Genomic DNA, 13,543 nt, shown 5'->3' with positions numbered 1-13,543 from the left:
CATATGTGGGTATTGAATGGAGTGGGACAGATAAAGCAGAGAAGTTATGCAGAGCATGTACCAGTGAGGTGAATCAGCAAAGCAGAGCATTAGATTACAGCAGACACAGCAAGCAGAGAATTTATGCAGAGCATGTACCAGTGAGGTGAATCAGCAAAGCAGAGCATTAGATTACAGCAGACACAGCAAGCAGAGAAGTCATGCAGAGCATGTACCAGTGAGGTGAATCAGCAAAGCAGAGCATTAGATTACAGCAGACACAGCAAGCAGAGAAGTTATGCAGAGCATGTACCAGTGAGGTTATTCCACTGCGACCTCCACCACTTTTCCAAGGGGCATTGATATTGTCTTTTATTCCACTGCGATCTCCACCACTCTTTCAAGGGGCATCGATAATGTCTATTTAATCCACTGCGACCTCCACCAATCTTCCAAGGGGCATTAAAACCGTCTTGTTAAGCTACTGTGACCTCCACGTCTCTTCCACAGGGCATTGTTATTGTCTTTTTATTCCACTGCGACATCCACCACTCTGCCAAGGGGCATTAAAACCATCTTGTTAAGCTGCTGTGATGTCCACGTCTCTTCCACGGGGCATTGATAATGTCTTTTTGTTCCACTGTAACCTCCACCACTCTTCCAAGAGGCATTGATATTGTATTTTTATTTCACTCTAACCTCCACCACTCTTCCAAGGGGCATTGATATTGTCTTTTTATTCCACTGCGACCTCCACCACTCTTCCAAGGTTCATTGATATTGTCTTTTTAATCCACTGCGGCCTCCACCACTCTTCCAAGGGGCATTAAAACCGTCTTGTTAAGCTACGGAAACCTCCACATCTCTTCCAAGGGGCAGAAAAACCGTTTTGTTAAAACACTCTGTACTCCACAGCTCTTCCAAGGGGCATTGATATTGTCTTTTTATTTCACTGTAACTTCCACCACTCTTTCAAGGGGCATTGATATTGCATTTTTATTCCACTGTGACCTCCACCACTCTTCCAAGGGGCATTAAAACCGTCTTGTTAAGCTACTGTGACCTCCAAGTCTCTTCCAAGGGGCATTGACAATGTCTTTTTATTCCATTGTAACCTTCTGCACTCTTCCAAGTGCATTGATATTGTCCTTTTATTCCTCTGCAACGTCCACGACTCTTCCAAGGTGCATTAAAACCGTCTTTTTAAGCTACCGTGACCTCCAAGTTTCTTACACAGGTCATTGATATTGTCTTTTTATTCCACTGTAACCTCCACCACTCTTCCAAGGGGCAATGATATTGTCTTTTTATTCAACTGTAACCTCCACCACTCATCCAAGGGGCATTGATATTGTCTTTTTTTTCCACTGCGACCTCCACCACTCTTCCAAGGGGATTTGAAAGTCTTTTTAATCCACTGCGACCTCCACCAGTCTTCCAAGGGGCATCAAAACCGTCTTGTTAAGCTACTGTGACCTCCATGTCCCTTCCAAGAGGCATTGATATTGTCTTTTTATTCCACTGCGACCTCCACCACTCTTCCAAGGGGCATTGATATTGTCTTTTTAATTCACTGCGACCTCCACCACTCTTCCAAGGGTCATTCATATTGTCTTTTTAATCCACTGCGACCTCCACCACTCTTCCAAGGGGCATTAAAACCGTCTTGTTAAGCTACTGTCACCTCCACGTCCCTTCCAAGGGTCATTAAAACCTACAATTTAAACCACTCTGAACTCCACAGCTCTTGGAAGGGGCATTGATATTGTCTTTTTATTCCAATGTAACCTCCAGCACTCTTCCAAGGGGCATTGATATTGTCTTTTTATTCCACTGCAACTTCCACCTCTCTTCCAAGGGAATTAAAACCGTCTTGTTAAGCTACTGTGACTTCCACGTCTCTTTCACGGGGCATTGATATTGTCTTTTTAGTCCACTGTAACCTCCACCACTATTCCAAGGGACATTGATATTGACTTTTTATTCCACTGTGACCTCCACGTATCTTCCTAGGTGCATTAAAACCGTCAATTTAAATCACTCTGAACTCCACAGCTCTTGCAAGAGGCATTGATATTGCCTTTTTACTCCACTGTAACCTACAGTACTCTTTCAAGGGGCATTGATATTGTATTTTTATTCCACTACGACTTCCACCACTCTACCAAGGTGCATTAAAAACATCTTGTTTAGCTACTGTAACGTCCATGTCTATTGCACGGTGCATTGATATTGTCTTTATATTCCACTGTATCCTCCACCACTCTTCCAAGTGGGATTGATATTGTCTTTTTATTCCACTACGACTTCCACCTCTCTTCTAAGGGGCATTGATATTGTCTTATTAATCCACTTCGTCCTCCACCACTCTTCCAAGAGGCATTAAAACAGTCTTGTTAAGCTACTGTGACCTCCACATCTCTTCCAAGGGGCATTAAAACCGTCTGGTTAAACCACTCTGAACTCCACAGCTCTTCCAAGGGGCATTGATATTGTCTTTTTATTCCACTGTAACCTCCACAATTCTTCCAAGGGGTATTGATATTGTCTTTTTAATGGAATGTGACCCCCCCACTCTTCCAAGGAGCATTAAAACCATCTGTTTAAAGCACTCTGAACTCCATAGCTCTTTCAAGAGGCATTAATATTGTCTTTTTATTTCACTGTAACCTCCAACACTCTTTCAAGGGGCATTGATATTGTCTTTTTATTCCACTGCGACCTCCACCACACTTCCAAGGGGCATTAAAACTGTCTTGTTAAGCTACTGTGACCTCCACGTGTCTTCCACGGGGCATTGATATTGTCTTTTTAATCCATTGTGACCTCCACCACTATTCCAAGGGGCATTAAAACCATCTTGTTAATCTACTGTGACCTCCACGTCTCTTCCAAGGGGCAATAAAACCATCTGGTTAAACCACTCTGAACTCCACAGCTCTTCCAAGGGGCATTGATATTGTCTTTTTATTCCACTCTAACCAACACCACTCTTCCAAGGGGCATTAAAACTGTCTTGTTAAGCTGCTGAAACCTCCATGTCCTTTCCACGGGGCATTGATATTGTCTTTTTATTCCAATGTAACCTCCACCACTCTTCTAAGGGGCAGTGATATTGCCTTTTTAAACCACTGCGACCTCCACCACTCTTCCAAGAGGCATTAAAAACATCTTATTAAGCTACTATGACCTCCACATCTCTTCCAAGGGGCATTAAAACCGTCTGATTAAACCACTCTGAATTCCACAGCTCATCAAAGGGGCATTGATATTGTCTTTTTATTCCACTGTAACCTCCACCACTTTTCCTATGGGAATTGATATTGTCTTTTTATTATTATTATTATTATTATTTGTTATTATAGCGCCATTTATTCCATGGCGCTTTACATGTGATAGGGATATACATAACAAAAGCATTTACATAATCTTAACAAAGCGAGTCAGCGACTGGTACAGGGGGAGCGAGGACCCTGCTCGCGAGGGCTCACATTCAAGAAGGGATGGGTGAGGATACATTAGGTGAGGGTAGAGCTGGTCGTGCAGCGGTGGTTACTGCAGGTTGTAGGCTTGTCGGAAGAGGTGGGTCTTCAGGTTTCTTTTGAAGGTTTCCACGGTCGGCGAGAGTCTGATGTGTTGGGGTAGAGAGTTCCAGATTGTGGGAGGAGGAGATAAATGGGGAGTAGAGAAAGAGATCTTGTGAGGATCAGAGGTTGCGTGCAGGTAAGTACCGGGAGACTAGGTCACAGATGTATGGGGGAGACAGGTTGTGGATGGCTTTGTATGCCATGGTTAGAGTTTTGAACTGGATTCTCTGGGCAATGGGGAGCCAGTTAAGAGATTGACAGAGAGGAGAGGCTGGGGAATAGCGGGGGCACAGGTGAATTAGTCGAGCAGCAGAGTTTAGGATAGATTGGAGAGGCGCAAGAGTGTTGTAAGGGAGGCCACGGAGCAGGAGGTTGCATTAGTCGAGGCGGGATATGATGAGGGCATGCACTAGTGTTTTTGCAGAGTCTTTGCTGAGGAATGCACGGATCCGGGAGATGTTTTTGAGTTGGAGTCAGCAGGAAGTGGAAAGGGCTTGGATATGTGGCTTGAAGGAGAGATCAGAGTCCAGGGTTACTCCACGGCATCGAGCTTGTGGGACTGGGGAGAGTGAACAGCCATTGACGTTGATGGCTAGGTCAGATGGGGGATGTGAATGAGAGGGTGGAAAGATGATGAACTCTGTTTTATCCATGTTGAGGTTTAGAAATCTGTCAGAGAAGAAGGATGACATGGCGAACAGATATTTTGGGATTTTGGTTAGTAGGGAGGAGATATCGGGTCCAGAGAGGTAGATCTGTGTGTCGTCAGCATAGAGGTGATACTGAAAACCGTGAGACTGTATGAGCTGTCCCAGGCCAAAGGTGTAGATGGAGAAGAGCAGAGGTCCTAGAACTGAACCTTGGGGGACACCGACAGATAGGGGGCGAGATGAGGAGGTGGTGCGTGAGTGGGAGACGCTGAATGTCCTGTCTGTTAAGTATGAGGAGATCCAAGATAGAGCCAAGTCCGTGATGCCAAGAGATGAGAGAATCTGGAGTAAGAGGGAATGGTCCACTGTGTCAAAGGCAGATGACAGGTCCAGAAGGAGGATGATGGAGTAGTGTCGCTTGGATTTGGCATTTAGTAAGTCGTTGGTGACTTTGGTCAGGGCAGTTTCAGTCGAGTGATGCGGTCGGAAGCCAGATTGCAGGCGGTCGAAGAGGGAGCAGGAGGAGAGGTGGGAGGACATTTCAAGGTGGCCATGTTGTTCTAGTAGTTTTGAGGCAAAGGGGAGGAGTGACATGGGGCGGTAGCTAGTCAGAGTGGAAGGGTCAAGGGAGGGCTTTTTGAGGATGGGTGTGATTGCGGCATGTTTGAAACATGAGGGGAAGACACCGGTTGTTAGTGACAGATTGAATAGATGGGTTAGGGTTAGGATGAAGACTGTGGTAAGGTTAGTGATGAGGTGGGATGGGATTGGGTCAAGTTCGCAGGTGGTGAGGTGTGATTTGGAGAGTAAAGAGGAGACTTGACCTTCTGTAATGGAGGAGAAGTGGGGTTTGGAGGAGGAGGGTTGAATAGATATGAGGAGGCGTTGTGTGGAGTTTAGGCTAAAGTTTTGTCTGATGGTGTCAATCTTCTGTTTGAAGAATGAGGCAAAGTCATCGGCTGAGATGAGAGAAGAGGGAGGAGGTGCTGGGGGACGAAGGAGAGACTTGAAAGTGTTAAATAGCTGTTTAGGGTTGTGAGATAGGGAGGATATGAGAGATGAGAAGTAGGTTTGTTTTGCTGTAGTGAGTGCGGACTTGAAATTAGTGAGGGATTGCTTGAATGCGATGAAGTGCTCGATGGAGTGAGACCTTTTCCATCTCCGCTCCGTAACCCTGGAGGCCCGGCGCAGTTCTTTAGTAAGGACATTTCAAGGTGGACATGTTGTTCTAGTAGTTTTGAGGCAAAGGGGAGGAGTGAGGAAGGGTCAGAGAGGAAGGGTCAAGGGAGGGCTTTTTGAGGATGGGTGTGATTGCGGCATGTTTGAAACATGAGGGGAAGACACCGGTTGTTAGTGACAGATTGAAGAGATGGGTTAGGGTTGGGATGAAGACTGTGGTAAGGTTAGTGATGAGGTGGGATGGGATTGGGTCAAGTTCGCAGGTGGTGAGTTGTGATTTGGAGAGTAAAGAGGAGACTTGACCTTCTGTAATGGAGGAGAAGTGGGGTTTGGAGGAGGAGGGTTGAATAGATATGAGGAGGCGTTGTGTGGAGTTTAGGCTAAAGTTTTGTCTGATGGTGTCAATCTTCTGTTTGAAGAATGAGGCAAAGTCATCGGCTGAGATGAGAGAAGAGGGAGGAGGTGCTGGGGGACGAAGGAGAGACTTGAAAGTGTTAAATAGCTGTTTAGGGTTGTGAGATAGGGAGGATATGAGAGATGAGAAGTAGGTTTATTTTGCTGTAGTGAGTGCGGACTTGAAATTAGTGAGGGATTGCTTGAATGCGATGAAGTGCTCGATGGAGTGAGACCTTTTCCATCTCCGCTCCGTAACCCTGGAGGCCCGGCGCAGTTCTTTAGTAAGTTTAGTGTGCCAGGGTTGCCTGTTGAATGTGCGAGATGTGGTGTGTGTGAGAGGGGCGATCGAGTCTAGAGCTGCAGCTATTGTGGTGTTATATGAAGCAGCAGCAACGTCTGCATCGTGTAAGGAATTTATGTCTGTAAGAGGGAGGAGGGATTCAGAGAGTGAGTGTAAGTCAAGGTGTTTGAGATTTCTGCGAGGGTATGCTAGTTTGTGGAGTGGGGATTGTTGCCCCGGGGAGGAGAGAGAAGAGAATGTAAGTAGGCTGTGATCAGAGAGAGGGAGAGATGAGTTAGAGAGGTTAGCTAGGGAACAGATGCGGGTGAAGATGAGGTCCAGTGTGTGGCCATCTTTGTGGGTGGGTGTGGAAGACCATTGAGTGAGTCCGAAGGAGGAAGTGAGAGATAGGAACTTAGAGACAGACGAGTGGGAAGTGTTAATGGGGATGTTGAAGTCACCCATTATGATAGTGGGGATGTCAGTGGAGAGGAAGTGAAGCAGCCAGGTGGTGAAGTGGTCTAAGAAGGTGGTGGCTTGCCCTGGGGGTCGGTAAACGACGGCCAGTTGGAGGGGGAATAGATGCGCACACAGTGCACCTCAAAAGAGGGGAGTGTAACGGAGGGTGGCTGTGGGATTTGGATGAAAGTGCAGTGTTCTGATAGGAGAAAACCTACGCCTCCGCCATGTTTGCCATTGGGGTGGGGGGGGTGGGAAAGGTGGAATCCGCCATATGAAAGTGCAGCTGGGGAGGCTGTGTCAGAGGGGGTGAGCCAGGTTTCAGTGATGGCGAGGAAGGAAAGTTTGTTTGTAATGAAAAGATCGTGGATGAATGAAAGTTTGTTATAGACAGAGCGAGCGTTCCATAGAGCTCCTGTTAGAGCAACTAAGGGACTGGGGATTGGTTGGATGGGTATGAGGTTAGAAGGGTTGCGACAGTTTGTGGAAGGTCGTGGATAGGAGGAAGAAGTAATTGTGGGGATATGGCGAGGAGGACCAGGATTTGTAGAGATATCTCCAGCAGTGAGGAGGAGCAGAGAAAGTGTTAGCAGGTGGGAGCAAGAGAGAGCATGATGTGGTTGTCTGTGTTTGGAGATCCAGGATTGAATGTTTAGGAATAATTTGGAGGAGGAGGTGAGATGAATGGGGAGGATCGAGGGAGAGATGAAGAGTTTGTTACTAGGTGTAGGGATTTGAGTGGTTACTAGAAAGTGGAGGACTATAGAGGAAAAAGTGAGAGCTAACAGAAACATAGTTAAAAGAGAGTAAGTGGTCAAAGTGTTGGGTTCCTGACTCCTGCCCTGACTAACTGCCTCTGAAATAACTGCCACTTATCTCCGAAGCCACTTTGCACAAGAAGACGTGTGCACCCCCCAGCACAAGTGCACCCCTTACAGAGCTTCTAAATATATAGGGCACATTAAACTATCAGGTGAAGGGCATTGTGGGAGCTGCATATGGCTAAATTAGCAGCTGGTCGTCTCACCAGGAGATGCCTGGGTGATCAAACACAGAGCTTGGACTCTAGTCTCTGCAGTTTAGCACCTCTAAAAATCAGATAAGAGCTATAGTGGGGAAGGGACAGACATATGTGGGTATTGAATGGAGTGGGACAGATAAAGCAGAGAAGTTATGCAGAGCATGTACCAGTGAGGTGAATCAGCAAAGCAGAGCATTAGATTACAGCAGACACAGCAAGCAGAGAATTTATGCAGAGCATGTACCAGTGAGGTGAATCAGCAAAGCAGAGCATTAGATTACAGCAGACACAGCAAGCAGAGAAGTCATGCAGAGCATGTACCAGTGAGGTGAATCAGCAAAGCAGAGCATTAGATTACAGCAGACACAGCAAGCAGAGAAGTTATGCAGAGCATGTACCAGTGAGGTTATTCCACTGCGACCTCCACCACTTTTCCAAGGGGCATTGATATTGTCTTTTATTCCACTGCGATCTCCACCACTCTTTCAAGGGGCATCGATAATGTCTATTTAATCCACTGCGACCTCCACCAATCTTCCAAGGGGCATTAAAACCGTCTTGTTAAGCTACTGTGACCTCCACGTCTCTTCCACAGGGCATTGTTATTGTCTTTTTATTCCACTGCGACATCCACCACTCTGCCAAGGGGCATTAAAACCATCTTGTTAAGCTGCTGTGATGTCCACGTCTCTTCCACGGGGCATTGATAATGTCTTTTTGTTCCACTGTAACCTCCACCACTCTTCCAAGAGGCATTGATATTGTATTTTTATTTCACTCTAACCTCCACCACTCTTCCAAGGGGCATTGATATTGTCTTTTTATTCCACTGCGACCTCCACCACTCTTCCAAGGTTCATTGATATTGTCTTTTTAATCCACTGCGGCCTCCACCACTCTTCCAAGGGGCATTAAAACCGTCTTGTTAAGCTACGGAAACCTCCACATCTCTTCCAAGGGGCAGAAAAACCGTTTTGTTAAAACACTCTGTACTCCACAGCTCTTCCAAGGGGCATTGATATTGTCTTTTTATTTCACTGTAACTTCCACCACTCTTTCAAGGGGCATTGATATTGCATTTTTATTCCACTGTGACCTCCACCACTCTTCCAAGGGGCATTAAAACCGTCTTGTTAAGCTACTGTGACCTCCAAGTCTCTTCCAAGGGGCATTGACAATGTCTTTTTATTCCATTGTAACCTTCTGCACTCTTCCAAGTGCATTGATATTGTCCTTTTATTCCTCTGCAAGGTCCACGACTCTTCCAAGGTGCATTAAAACCGTCTTTTTAAGCTACCGTGACCTCCAAGTTTCTTACACAGGTCATTGATATTGTCTTTTTATTCCACTGTAACCTCCACCACTCTTCCAAGGTGCATTGATATTGTCTTTTTTTTCCACTCTAACCTCCACCACTCTTCCAAGGGGCATTGATATTGTCTTTTTATTTTACTGCGACCTCCACCACTCTTCCAAGGGGTATTAATATTGTTTTTTTATTACACAGTGACCTCCACAACTCTTCCAAGTGGCATCAAAACCGCATGGTTAAACCACTTTGAACTCCACAGCTCTTCCAAGAGGCAATGATATTGTCTTTTTATTCAACTGTAACCTCCACCACTCATCCAAGGGGCATTGATATTGTCTTTTTTTTCCACTGCGACCTCCACCACTCTTCCAAGGGGATTTGAAAGTCTTTTTAATCCACTGCGACCTCCACCAGTCTTCGAAGGGGCATCAAAACCGTCTTGTTAAGCTACTGTGACCTCCATGTCCCTTCCAAGAGGCATTGATATTGTCTTTTTATTCCACTGCGACCTCCACCACTCTTCCAAGGGGCATTGATATTGTCTTTTTAATTCACTGCGACCTCCACCACTCTTCCAAGGGTCATTCATATTGTCTTTTTAATCCACTGCGACCTCCACCACTCTTCCAAGGGGCATTAAAACCGTCTTGTTAAGCTACTGTCACCTCCACGTCCCTTCCAAGGGTCATTAAAACCTACAATTTAAACCACTCTGAACTCCACAGCTCTTGGAAGGGGCATTGATATTGTCTTTTTATTCCAATGTAACCTCCAGCACTCTTCCAAGGGGCATTGATATTGTCTTTTTATTCCACTGCAACTTCCACCTCTCTTCCAAGGGAATTAAAACCGTCTTGTTAAGCTACTGTGACTTCCACGTCTCTTTCACGGGGCATTGATATTGTCTTTTTAGTCCACTGTAACCTCCACCACTATTCCAAGGGACATTGATATTGACTTTTTATTCCACTGTGACCTCCACGTATCTTCCTAGGTGCATTAAAACCGTCAATTTAAATCACTCTGAACTCCACAGCTCTTGCAAGAGGCATTGATATTGCCTTTTTACTCCACTGTAACCTACAGTACTCTTTCAAGGGGCATTGATATTGTATTTTTATTCCACTACGACTTCCACCACTCTCCCAAGGTGCATTAAAAACATCTTGTTTAGCTACTGTAACGTCCATGTCTATTGCACGGTGCATTGATATTGTCTTTATATTACACTGTATCCTCCACCACTCTTCCAAGTGGGATTGATATTGTCTTTTTATTCCACTACGACTTCCACCTCTCTTCTAAGGGGCATTGATATTGTCTTATTAATCCACTTCGTCCTCCACCACTCTTCCAAGAGGCATTAAAACAGTCTTGTTAAGCTACTGTGACCTCCACATCTCTTCCAAGGGGCATTAAAACCGTCTGGTTAAACCACTCTGAACTCCACAGCTCTTCCAAGGGGCATTGATATTGTCTTTTTATTCCACTGTAACCTCCACAATTCTTCCAAGGGGTATTGATATTGTCTTTTTAATGGAATGTGACCCCCCCACTCTTCCAAGGAGCATTAAAACCATCTGTTTAAAGCACTCTGAACTCCATAGCTCTTTCAAGAGGCATTAATATTGTCTTTTTATTTCACTGTAACCTCCAACACTCTTTCAAGGGGCATTGATATTGTCTTTTTATTCCACTGCGACCTCCACCACACTTCCAAGGGGCATTAAAACTGTCTTGTTAAGCTACTGTGACCTCCACGTGTCTTCCACGGGGCATTGATATTGTCTTTTTAATCCATTGTGACCTCCACCACTATTCCAAGGGGCATTAAAACCATCTTGTTAATCTACTGTGACCTCCACGTCTCTTCAAAGGGGCAATAAAACCATCTGGTTAAACCACTCTGAACTCCACAGCTCTTCCAAGGGGCATTGATATTGTCTTTTTATTCCACTCTAACCAACACCACTCTTCCAAGGGGCATTAAAACTGTCTTGTTAAGCTGCTGAAACCTCCATGTCCTTTCCACGGGGCATTGATATTGTCTTTTTATTCCAATGTAACCTCCACCACTCTTCTAAGGGGCAGTGATATTGCCTTTTTAAACCACTGCGACCTCCACCACTCTTCCAAGAGGCATTAAAAACATCTTATTAAGCTACTATGACCTCCACATCTCTTCCAAGGGGCATTAAAACCGTCTGATTAAACCACTCTGAATTCCACAGCTCATCAAAGGGGCATTGATATTGTCTTTTTATTCCACTGTAACCTCCACCACTTTTCCTATGGGAATTGATATTGTCTTTTTATTATTATTATTATTATTATTATTTGTTATTATAGCGCCATTTATTCCATGGCGCTTTACATGTGATAGGGATATACATAACAAAAGCATTTACGTAATCTTAACAAAGCGAGTCAGCGACTGGTACAGGGGGAGCGAGGACCCTGCTCGCGAGGGCTCACATTCAAGAAGGGATGGGTGAGGATACATTAGGTGAGGGTAGAGCTGGTCGTGCAGCGGTGGTTACTGCAGGTTGTAGGCTTGTCGGAAGAGGTGGGTCTTCAGGTTTCTTTTGAAGGTTTCCACGGTCGGCGAGAGTCTGATGTGTTGGGGTAGAGAGTTCCAGATTGTGGGAGGAGGAGATAAATGGGGAGTAGAGAAAGAGATCTTGTGAGGATCAGAGGTTGCGTGCAGGTAAGTACCGGGAGACTAGGTCACAGATGTATGGGGGAGACAGGTTGTGGATGGCTTTGTATGCCATGGTTAGAGTTTTGAACTGGATTCTCTGGGCAATGGGGAGCCAGTTAAGAGATTGACAGAGAGGAGAGGCTGGGGAATAGCGGGGGCACAGGTGAATTAGTCGAGCAGCAGAGTTTAGGATAGATTGGAGAGGCGCAAGAGTGTTGTAAGGGAGGCCACGGAGCAGGAGGTTGCATTAGTCGAGGCGGGATATGATGAGGGCATGCACTAGTGTTTTTGCAGAGTCTTTGCTGAGGAATGCACGGATCCGGGAGATGTTTTTGAGTTGGAGTCAGCAGGAAGTGGAAAGGGCTTGGATATGTGGCTTGAAGGAGAGATCAGAGTCCAGGGTTACTCCACGGCATCGAGCTTGTGGGACTGGGGAGAGTGAACAGCCATTGACGTTGATGGCTAGGTCAGATGGGGGATGTGAATGAGAGGGTGGAAAGATGATGAACTCTGTTTTATCCATGTTGAGGTTTAGAAATCTGTCAGAGAAGAAGGATGACATGGCGAACAGATATTTTGGGATTTTGGTTAGTAGGGAGGAGATATCGGGTCCAGAGAGGTAGATCTGTGTGTCGTCAGCATAGAGGTGATACTGAAAACCGTGAGACTGTATGAGCTGTCCCAGGCCAAAGGTGTAGATGGAGAAGAGCAGAGGTCCTAGAACTGAACCTTGGGGGACACCGACAGATAGGGGGCGAGATGAGGAGGTGGTGCGTGAGTGGGAGACGCTGAATGTCCTGTCTGTTAAGTATGAGGAGATCCAAGATAGAGCCAAGTCCGTGATGCCAAGAGATGAGAGAATCTGGAGTAAGAGGGAATGGTCCACTGTGTCAAAGGCAGATGACAGGTCCAGAAGGAGGATGATGGAGTAGTGTCGCTTGGATTTGGCATTTAGTAAGTCGTTGGTGACTTTGGTCAGGGCAGTTTCAGTCGAGTGATGCGGTCGGAAGCCAGATTGCAGGCGGTCGAAGAGGGAGCAGGAGGAGAGGTGGGAGGACATTTCAAGGTGGACATGTTGTTCTAGTAGTTTTGAGGCAAAGGGGAGGAGTGACATGGGGCGGTAGCTAGTCAGAGTGGAAGGGTCAAGGGAGGGCTTTTTGAGGATGGGTGTGATTGCGGCATGTTTGAAACATGAGGGGAAGACACCGGTTGTTAGTGACAGATTGAATAGATGGGTTAGGGTTGGGATGAAGACTGTGGTAAGGTTAGTGATGAGGTGGGATGGGATTGGGTCAAGTTCGCAGGTGGTGAGGTGTGATTTGGAGAGTAAAGAGGAGACTTGACCTTCTGTAATGGAGGAGAAGTGGGGTTTGGAGGAGGAGGGTTGAATAGATATGAGGAGGCGTTGTGTGGAGTTTAGGCTAAAGTTTTGTCTGATGGTGTCAATCTTCTGTTTGAAGAATGAGGCAAAGTCATCGGCTGAGATGAGAGAAGAGGGAGGAGGTGCTGGGGGACGAAGGAGAGACTTGAAAGTGTTAAATAGCTGTTTAGGGTTGTGAGATAGGGAGGATATGAGAGATGAGAAGTAGGTTTGTTTTGCTGTAGTGAGTGCGGACTTGAAATTAGTGAGGGATTGCTTGAATGCGATGAAGTGCTCGATGGAGTGAGACCTTTTCCATCTCCGCTCCGTAACCCTGGAGGCCCGGCGCAGTTCTTTAGTAAGTTTAGTGTGCCAGGGTTGCCTGTTGAATGTGCGAGATGTGGTGTGTGTGAGAGGGGCGATCGAGTCTAGAGCTGCAGCTATTGTGGTGTTACATGAAGCAGCAGCAACGTCTGCATCGTGTAAGGAATTTATGTCTGTAAGAGGGAGGAGGGATTCAGAGAGTGAGTGTAAGTCAAGATGTTTGAGATTTCTGCGAGGGTATGCTAGTTTGTGGAGTGGGGATTGTTGCCCCGGGGAGGAGAGAGAAGAGAATGTA

This window comes from Phyllobates terribilis, unplaced genomic scaffold (genome assembly GCF_046119375.1).
Source record: "Phyllobates terribilis strain yellow unplaced genomic scaffold, ASM4611937v1 Scaffold_114__1_contigs__length_5359813, whole genome shotgun sequence".
In the NCBI taxonomy this organism is placed as follows: Eukaryota; Metazoa; Chordata; class Amphibia; order Anura; family Dendrobatidae; genus Phyllobates; species Phyllobates terribilis.
This window is presented reverse-complemented; position numbering follows the sequence as displayed.